Source organism: Apteryx mantelli, chromosome 4 (genome assembly GCF_036417845.1).
Source record: "Apteryx mantelli isolate bAptMan1 chromosome 4, bAptMan1.hap1, whole genome shotgun sequence".
NCBI classification, from domain to species: Eukaryota; Metazoa; Chordata; class Aves; order Apterygiformes; family Apterygidae; genus Apteryx; species Apteryx mantelli.
The window spans coordinates 21331789-21342525 of record NC_089981.1 but is presented as its reverse complement, the minus strand read 5'-3'; positions in this window follow the sequence as shown (position 1 = coordinate 21342525).

Here is a 10737-nt window from a genome sequence, read left to right as displayed (position 1 = left end):
CAGAGTCAGAGGGGAAAGGGTGCAAGGCCCCAGCGCTGCCTGTCCGGGCTCCCGGCTCTGTCCTGGCCAGAGGAGTCCAGGGCAGCGAAGCAGGCTGTAACCCCTGGTCTCCAGCCTGCGCAGATGCCAGCAAAGCTGCCTTCTGCCTGCTGCAGTACCGCTGCCCACCACCACCCAGAGCATCCTCCAGTCTCAACTAGTGGGGTTACCCACAAAAAATATTGGCGCAATAGCCAGGAAACAGCAGTGCTTACAAGAGTTCTTCAGAGTGGATGCTGGGGTGGAAATGCCTCTTTTCTGGAAAATGGACAGAGATCATCAGTTCCAGGCATGAGTGCTAGTAGGGACGGACATTTCTAGCCACAGACATAAATTTCAGAGTTTGTGGGTGAGGAGAAAGAAGCATGGTCTTGAAACGTACTCTCACAGTGAGGAATATTCACCTCTTATCTACTTTCTTCTCCTTTAGGATTCCAAGTCCAGTTAAAATTTTAGTGATGAAGATAGCTTAGAAGATCTTGCAATAAAACCAGAATCAGCTGTCCCAAAATGGCATGTTACAACAGCCAGTAAATATCCACGTGATGCAGCCCTTGTCTGACGGGGAAAGAGGGAGAGCTGAGAGACTGCTGAGCTTCACAGTTCGTGAACATATACCGAACCAGGTGATTGATGTTAGTGTAAGACTAAAGATCCTTTAAGCCTCTTCCTTCTAAATCCTTGCCCAGTTGATGATCTCTGCTGTAGAAAATTTATGATTTAAACTACATACAATTAAAGATGACAGAACAATTCATTTCATTTTACAGATGGCAAAAGGGGGACAGGTTTGCCTGCAAGCAGGAAGCAGTGGCAAAGCAGGGAAAAGAACTCAGACTTTCCAAATCCCTGGAGTTTGACCAAAATCATCCACCTTGTCCAGTTGCCTGGGCCATGCCAGCTTTCTGGAAGCTTTCACCCTGGTGAAGCAAGGCAGGGAAAAAAGCCTTGCTTGACTCTTAGTGGTCTTACTGCAAGAGTCATCAAATGATACCACATTGGGCAACTGGACAATCAGGAAAGGTCACGAGACAAGCAGCCTTCCCCTGTTGGCTCTACAGCTGCTTTCCAAAGCCAAGACTCCTCCTCCTTACACCCTTTTGCACTCGAGTGCAGCAGCACCCATGCCTGGGAAGCTGTGCCACAACAGGACACCCTGTCTTCTCATCTGCGGGGCCACCAGGAGAACCACATTGGACCTGCAAGAAGTGATTGGCCTAAGTGCGTTCAATTGACTGCAACGGCAGCTGCTTGACAACGTAAAAGGGGTTAAAGTCTTACTTTTACAGATCATGCTAGTTATATAGTGAGTAATCAAGAGGGAGGATTGTAAGCGTTTAGGGAAAAAAAAAGGCTTTTCCAAAAGGTAAAAAGGAACGAGAGAAACTGTCCTATGGCTTCTATAAGCTAAGAGAGGAATGAGGTCCTCTCCTAATTATTTTACTATCCTAACTATTGGAGTTATCCCTACCTAATTCGATACTCATAATAGGTATGTAAAACTTGGCATAACAAGGAAAAGTCCTTGTTCTGAGGAGCTTATAGTTTGATTAGACAGATGACAGGAAGCATCATCTCCATTTTAAAGACAGAACAGGGATCAGACGCCAGACTTCAGATTCCCTGGTGACGTGTAAGGCAAGTCTAATGAAGGACACAGAGGAACAGGAGTGAGCAATAAATATAAGGTGGAAAAGTTCAAGCCTATAAAAAATAGTATCTATCGCAGCCTTCCCTGACCAAAGAAAGCAAGTGCTCCGATTCCCATGCATGGAAACAAACTGCTATGGCTGATTGCGACAAAACCGCCCTTTCCCATGCGACTGCCATCCTTACAGCTGGGGCTGCAGTGTGGGACGCTAGCCAGCGCCTCAGCCTCTGCAGCACGCAGCCCTGTGCTTTGGCACAGACCCATCTCTATCGGAGATCTCCTATGCAAACCGGGCGGCTGAGGTGTGCGTTACGTTCCCTTCTGCCTCCCTTGGCCTGGGCTCTGTTACTTCTGGCAGAGGCACTTACCACAGTCAGCTCTGACAGAGCTCAGCTCTCGGGGCCCTTTTCCTACAGAGAGCTACGACTATTTCTTCACTGAATAAACACATCTACATATGCTTTAGCTTTGGCACAGCCTCCTACCTCCTCACCTTTTTGTACCTCAAGGGCACAAAAAGAACTTTTAATAGCCAAGCTAGATTTCTTGCATCTCTGACAACCGTCATGCCACTAGACTACCCAGCCAGAGTGAGGTAATGTTTGAAGCTGCAGAGAAGGTGATGCACGAGTATCAAGTCTTTTCTCTGGGGTATAAGCAGTATTTGGGAGACCAGCACTATTTGAGCCTGCCACTTCTCTGCTAAGCACCCTGAAGAAAGCCACTTCGCATCTCTGTGCCCTGGTGCCTCCATTGGTGAGATCGAGACAGTGACTTTGACCCCTTCATAAGTCATTGTGATAAATAAGTAGTAGATAATTACTACACTGCTCTTGGTAATTCTTGATCCAAAACAGACATGGGCAGAAGAAACAGTCCCGAGTCTAAATTCATGGTTTCTGTGAGAGTAGGAAGCCTTGAAAGCTGAAAGAGCTGCAGAAGAGGCAAAGAGAAAGAGCCACACAGCCTGGACAGAAGACAGGCCAGGCAACGTTTGGCTACATCTTTGCTATTCCACCATAGTTTGCATTAAGATTTCTCAGAAACGGGGGCATCTACTAGGTCAGTCTAGATCATCAATACCTTGCAGTGTGTGGGGAGAATATCAAGCAAGCCAAACATGAGAGTCTTGCAGAAGGAGAGGTTAACTACAACACCAGGATCCTGCTGCTGCTGACACTGCACGGCAAGGAGGCACAGCCTCTGAGCAAGTAAAGTACAGCATAGCAGCAGCAGAGGCAGCAGCCAACTTGTTCTCGCTTGATTTCAAGACCTGTCAGTCCAGCCAACAACCCTTCCCCCCCCAAGAATGCATAGGGCATTCCTAAGGCAAGTGTTAATGCTGGATGTTGACCAAGAAAGGATTCCTACAGACCCAGTGGAGGAGAGGAGGATGTGTTATCGCTGCTTCTTTACACTGTTCTCCCCACTAGCCCCATTCCCCACGTACCTCCTCTTGCCTGAGGACTTTGACACAATGGCAAGCAGCTACCAGCAGGACACGAGGTGAAGCAGCTCACAGAGCCTGCCCGCTCTTGGCAGGAGTTATTCTGGCTAATGGAAGCAGCAGAAATCCGGAGAGAGGCATGGATAAGGCTGGAAAGCGCTGAAGGGGGAACCTCCTCCTGCTGGAATGCAAAAGGATTAAAGCTAGCAAGAGCACAGCTGCATTCAGCATCAAGTTATCCCCTGATCCCCCCTGCCCAGCATTGCTCCACACCTTGGAACCATTCCCTCCCTCCAGATCACTGCTGGCCTCCTGATTTCCTTCCCCCAGGTATCATTCAGATACACTCTAGGGACATCACAGAGTAAGAAAAGCAATAAATGGACTGACGGCTTGTAACGAATGCATAATAGCTTCTAAAAGGGACTCAGTCCGCAGGGCCGAGAAATCCCTCTCTTGGTATGTGAGTGCCACCTTGTGCTGGGAGAGGTAACAGTAAACCTTTGCTGCCTTACTAACCTCCACATTCGAGCCTGCTTTGCAACAGGTAAGCCTCTTGCTAAGTAATACCGGTGCGGAGGGTGAACCAGCCACAATTACGAAGCAATTTAACAAATAACAAATGCTGCCACGGCAGCTAGCAAACCAATGTGAAAGAAGCCAGCTGCCTTGCAAAAAAAAGTGTAGGGTTTGGGTTTCTTATTTGTTTCCTTAATGTCCACTTTGAGGATTCTAGTCTAGAGCCGGGAAAGCTCTCTCAGGCCAAATTTTATGGGAAATCTCACGTAGGTAGAGAAGATGAACTTCTGAAAAATGCCTAGCTGTCTACATTGATTTTAAAGGGAGCTTTAGCATAGCCAGCTTCGTGGAAACGTTTTTGTTTGTTTAAAAATGTAGAGGTGCTACTCCATGGAAATACATTTAAAAGTCAGCTTAGACTTTTGCACTATTAGTGATCAATGTGATTTTAATCTTTTTTATAACTTGGAATTGCATTTGCAAGCTGGCTGTAGACTCAAAGACAGTACTGTTCTGGGATTTCTTCGCTTATGGGTTTCTTCATCAACTTGAGTTATCCTTTTCATGTGGAAAAGCAGCTCCTGGAAAATATTTCTATGGCAAGGTATGAATTCCTTGCAAACAACTTAGAAAGGAATGGGGTGCGAGTATCCTGTTTGTGAACACTGCTCACAAACAGAAGCCAGTTACCTGAATTTTGAAGTTAAGACCACAGGTAGGTACTCTAAAGGATTAAAGCGTCTCAAGGACGGTACTGTTTCCTCTCTGAGCAAAAGTGGTAAAATGAGGAAATTCAGAATTACAACCTGCGTTTAAAAGAAATCCAAGAGTGCTACAGAAATGCAATTAAAGCACACTTTTAATCCTCTTTTAACCCTCTTCGACTGCAGTGGTAGGCTGGCTATACGGATCATTTTCCCCGTCACCGATTAACCGCCCCGTCCGTGCGTGGGCAGGGGGAGCGCGTCTCAGCTTTTGGACACAACGTAACACCGTGTCCTGGATGCGCAGGAGAGAGCGCGTGGCAACTTCACCACGATGCGGGTCTCGGTTTGCCCGAGGGCAGCAAAAGGTAGCGGCCCTTAAGGCGATGCTTAGGACCGGCAGCGCACATCAGCCCAAGGACAAGGAACAGCTATCTGCTCAGGGCAGCCTTCACAGCTCTTGCTGGCCACCAGTGCTGGAGCCGTAGACCCAAGCCGAAAGGCATCCAGAGCTTGCAAAAAGACTTACCGCCTCCCTTCGCAGCAGCGCCCTTTCTAGGGCAAGCAGCGGCACCTCGCACGCAGGCCAGCCGCGCGAGTGACGTGTGCCATTGGAAGAGCCTCTAAAGACGAGAGCTGAAGATAGAGTAAACCAGCAGATTCCCAGGCAGAAATGGCAAGGCGGCAGCAGGAGGGCTGTGTGACCCAAATAGCGCTCAGCGGGGAAGTATTCCATTTCACCGGATGCTCGAGAAGCACCGACATGGCACCCGCGGGCTCTGCCTGACAGAGCTGTGGGAAGGGATACGTACCTACAAACTAATTACTGGTTAGCCCAGTAGCAGCATCTGTAATATTTGCTTACAACACTTTTACTCACAGCATAACTACTGCCCAAGTGAACCCAGGAGAAGTACATGCAGGCAGGCCTGCGACAGCGATGCGCTTTCCCCCTTTTTTAACCTGCGTGTCCTCACTGGCCTACAGCAAACACCTTCCCTCCCTCCCTCCCCACCGGACACTCCTTGTAGCTCTTCCTGCCCAGCTTTTCTCCTTCCTCTGCAAGCCACTGAAAATCCTGCGTGCCCCGTCCGTCCTGACCCACGCTGCACAAGGAAAGCTTCACTGGGTCAGACCGAAAAGGTCCGTCTATCCCAGTATGCAATCTCTGACAGCGACCAGTAAGAGAAGATTGATTTGCAGGCAACAACTTTAACCTGGGTACGCTCTTCACGAGAGCAATACTGCCACTACTTCCCTATAACTGAACCAAGCTCAGTGTGTAAACTCAGTCCCTGTGAAGTGGCTATACCTAAACATCCTGTATTTTCATCAAGCAGAGCCTTACCAATACTAGCATCAGTGTCTCACAGCTATAATTACGGCCTTAGAATGATTTTTATATTACAAACATAGGAAATATTCATGTTTGGGGTATGTGTATATACACACACACACACACACACATATATATATTTATTTATTTTTTACTAAAAGCAATAATCCTCAAAGATTTTTTTGTATAAAAAGGAAGATGAGTAAGCCACTACATTTCAGTCTTTCTTAAAACTTTTAAAAGGTTCAGGACAGCTGAACTCCTTAGCCTTTCTTTAATCATTCTCCCACATCTTACCTGCTATTTTTCTGTTATCTGGAATTCACACCTGATGCTATCTGTATCTCCGAAAATAACTGCAATATATAACGCATTTAGCTAGTTTCACCAGAAATTACATTTATTACTCTATGCTATATATTAAAAATAGATACATCAAGAGCTTTGAATTTTTTTTGCCAAGAATCCAATAAACTTAAGATGACTTTCATCCTACTGTACAACATATTCCCCAGGTTGGAAACCTTCCCCATTAATTAGCTGGATACTGAATAATCTCTGCTACTAAATAATTGCCTCAGAATTGTCCGAGTTGCATTCTATAGAATAGGTCTTATTCTATACGTAGACCATATTTATGTAGTTAATAGTAAGAGCAGCAGGAATTTTTTGTGTGTCAAAATTAGTTTTTAAGTTTGTTTTTACAACACTGCAGTCTTCTCAAGCTCAGTGTAAAGGTTTACTGTCCTCTCTCAGCTGCCTGTTAAAACAATGTTTTACCTCTTAAAAAACCCTCTTCTTCCTCCCCAGTAAAAGAATACAAAAACATTTCTTCTTTTCAAACTGTTTTTAAATGAAAGTCAGCACGCAGAAAAGGCATAGGACTTTTATAGAACTTTAACAAGAACTCAGCAACTACGAACAGACACATGACTAAGAAATGAAGAAAATAAATTGAATTTTCAGGGGAGATTAATGTGACTTCAGAACTTAAGTGCTGTCCCATTTTTAAATGGGGTAGTTTGACTTCTGGATTTCACTGCAGATCTAAAGACTTTGGACTCTAAATTACTTTTGAGAACCACATTTAGGCTTTTAAGCAACTTAAATGCTTTTGAAAATTTTCTTCTTGACATGATACACAAAAGCAATTGCAATCCCCATTTTTACAGTCAATACTAGAGGCATGTGCAATATTTTCCTTTCTAAGGATGTATACTGTGAGGTGAGGTCAAACCCAAGGTTGGATCTCAAAGCTTGCTATTTCTTCCAAATTTGGAAATTGTTGTTAGCCATTCAAGAATGGGCAATATTGAATCCCTGAGTTATTATCTGGCATTACGGGAAGGTGGTGGTGCAGGCATGGCATACCCTGGACCACTGGGATTGGATAGGCCGTGGCTAATCTTTGGAGATGAAGCATTTTGGGTACACCTTGTTCTTGAGCTCCAGAAGAGGACTCAAGATCTCTGGATTGGGAAAGGAGATATTTTTCTGCTTCAGCATCCAAAACTATCCAAGAGATTTTGGTAACCCCAACTGTGAGTTATCCAGCAGTCCTGTCCCAACGCTGCATACACATCATTTATTTATGCAGTTATGAATAAAATCCCATTCTACCCAATGTATTCCTGTTATTGCCATTTTCTATCTTAGATCTATTGTTTACAACCAATTCTGTTGTAAAATGTTGCAGCCAAACATAGTAATTGGGGCAGAAAAGACTGTAAGCTTAATTACAGAACAGGATCGACTTCTGATGCACATCATAAGGCATCAGTGGAAAAATCCATGTTTTGTTGGACCCAGTGACAGCTCTGTACTTGACTGGACTTCACCATCAATACCATGAATCTTTGCTTGTTTTAAGTCAAGCCAATTCCTGAGCAACACTGTTGAACTAGCCCCATACCTGTTTCAATACTGACGTACCTGTACCTACAACCAGCAGTCCTCCAACATCATCATTCAAGCTACTGTCTCTGTGGTAGGAACTATTCTGATCGCGTTCACATAAGGACGGATCCAGGTAAAACTACAGTTAAAATCAAATGCAGCTGCCTAGTTCAGGGAAGAAGTCCTGGATTTCCTTTGCCTGTGGGAAGAAGGAATAATATTGAAACAGCCTTGCAATAATAAAAATATTTTATGGGATTAGTACAAACAAGCTATATAACTCAAACATGACTAGAACAGAAGTTCCCTCGGCGGGCAAATAAAGAAGGTACAACAGGCAATGAAGAGCTATTAAATATCTAGCATTATTCTCATTAAATGATGCTAAACAAAGAGAACCGACTAGAACCTTGCTAACTTCCAACTGAACGTAAGAAAAGAACATAAGGAAACAGAAAGAAATGCAAGAACAGACATAAGAACAAACGTAACAGAAAGAATGTAAGATGTACATTCTAAAGATGTACATCTAAAGATGTAAGAAAACACTTCCACAGTGAGGGTAGCTGAACACTGGAGCAGGTTGCCCAGAGAAGTTGTGGAGTCTCCATCCTTGGAGATGCTCAAATCCCAACTCAACACAGTCCTGGGCAACCTGCTCTAGCTGACCCTGGTCGAGCAGGAGGGTGGACTAGATGATCTCCAGACGTCCCTGCCAACCTCAACCACTCTGTGATTCTGTGAGCTTAAGAAATAGGGAGCTCAGTAAGGAGCAAGAGAGATTATACAAAGCTAAATGCCACAGGTTTTCTTTATGACCCAGCCCAAACCAGGCAGAAGGCTTACCAGGGAAGGGGATTTAGGAAAGTGCATAATACTAGCAGATAAAACACACACGTAAGTGACTTCACTTTTCATTTTCAGTCACTCTTACTCTGCATGCCTCCCAAACTTTCCTCCTTTCGTCCTAAAAAGGGCAGTCAACCATACGCAGATGGGAAACAAAGAAATTCTGTTTTAAAGTTTATTTTAAGAGCATGCACTGGCAGTACTAGGCAAAACCGACAGAAAGAAACCAGGAAAAAGCAGCCCAAAGCAGACCCAAATACATACTTTTGGGAGTATCTTGGATGCATTCAACACACAGTGGCAAGCAGTATAACTGAATAAAACCAATGCATTGCAGAGAGCTGAATAACACTCCGATTGACTGAAAGCTACACGCAAACTAATACCTGAGCATTCAAAGTACATACAGAAACAACACCTAAGCACCAAGAAATACACTGAAAGGAAGGAGGGAAAAAAAAGAAGTATTTACAACCAAGCCAGTAACAGCACATTCATATGAATCTTGCAGAGAATTCACAGCAATTTTATTTTATTGGATACAATTTTTTCAAGTCCAATACCCATTACTGGCACAGTATAGCTAGACTTAGAGAAGAGGCAGAAATAAAGCATGCTTGATTAGCTCAGAGAGGGATTCGTTTTGGACACTTTATAGCAACATCTGACAATCACAAGCTTCTGCTGTTTGCAAAAGCGTTGGCTCTTTTTGGCACAAGCAGTTTTCCAGACTAGGGAAACCCTGAACTCCTGAAGCAAGGAGGACTTGATTCTTATTTAGCCATTTCCAGGCAAATCACTCTTTCCTCTCAAACACAGACTAGCCTTCCCTAGCACTCCAAAAAGCCACGGGCAAGGGCAGCCTGCCCTGCGCAAGGCAGGCAGAACTAAACTGAGCAACTGTCTTTTCTGTCCCTCGGGGAGCTGCACGAATACTATCCAACAGGATCAAACCACCTGCAATGTATTTCACAGTGTTTTTACTGCACAGTAAGACTAGGCAAGCGTCCTCTTAAGTAGACAGCTCAGGAGTGTCCCCTCTCCCATAAACTCACTGTGCTATACACTTTTTTTAAGGCCATTTACAATTCCAAATGGTGCTTGCTTTTGCCTTGCAAAGCATCAGCACCTTTGCTCCCTTCCCCACAAACTCTTTATCGAAGGTGCAAACCAGCTAAGTTACACGTGCAAAGTTACACCCATTACCACAAACGCTCAAAAGCTCTTGCTAAACCTCTCAACTATGCGGCACGTTGGTGTGCACAGCGTGTGCCAGGATGCTCACAGATCAGCAGCCAACCTGCCCCTCTCCAAGGCGTCGGTAACAATTTCTCCTTCGCCTCGCAACTGCTTTACACGTAACACAAACCAAGCTGTTTAGCTGACAAAGCCTGTCCGTAACACACCTCCTCCAGTTCTTCAGCCTGCTAAAGATGTGCTGTGTGGTTGCTCTAAACCCACTCAGCTGTTGCCTCTTTTCTTACCGGTACCTAGGGAAATAGTGCCACAAAGGCTAGACAGAGCCCTGAGAGTCAAACTGCTATAACATTACAGTGCTTTGTCACCTGGACAGGAGAGCAAGAAACAGCCCTGCTTGCAACCTGCCAAGTTCCCATATATGTGCCACAAACACTGCTCATCTTCCCCAGCTACTAATGTTAGGGAAACACTGTGATCTGCCAATGAACAAATGAAGAAAAAAAATAAATAAATCTGTATTTTCTGTGGCTGGGAAAGGACAGAAAATACTGGGGTTGTGCTACACCCTCCTACCTCATCAACTTGGGGAATGCATTTAAATTCAATTAATTTACTATTCCCAAGGCGATTTGTAATGCCAAAATCTGTGCGGCAGGACATGTCCGATTGACCTGCCTACCGAGATGACTGACTGCGTTAGTTTTGAATTCTCCAAAACAACACGCTTGCTTGTTGAACAAGAGCAATCTAGAGTTCCTGAGGTCTGAGGAGCTATTCGTACTTGTTTTGTACCAAACAAAAAGCCAGCTCATTTAGGGGGAGGGCTGCAGGAACATCAACTCCAAGACAAGCTCCCACCTCTGAGGGCAGCAGTCTCTTGTGACTTTCTCACACCTGTTTCATGATCCACTTTCATCGCTTGATACTTATTTAGCAAGCTCTAAACCTGCCACTGAGCATACTTGGTCAATAAATACCAGCAACAGCCAGCAACGTCTACTTGCTGCATCAACCCCCTTTTTTCAATTGCCCAGACGAATTATGAATTTGCAAACCAGTGGCCCACTCCACAAACACCAAGATTGCCACGGCCCCG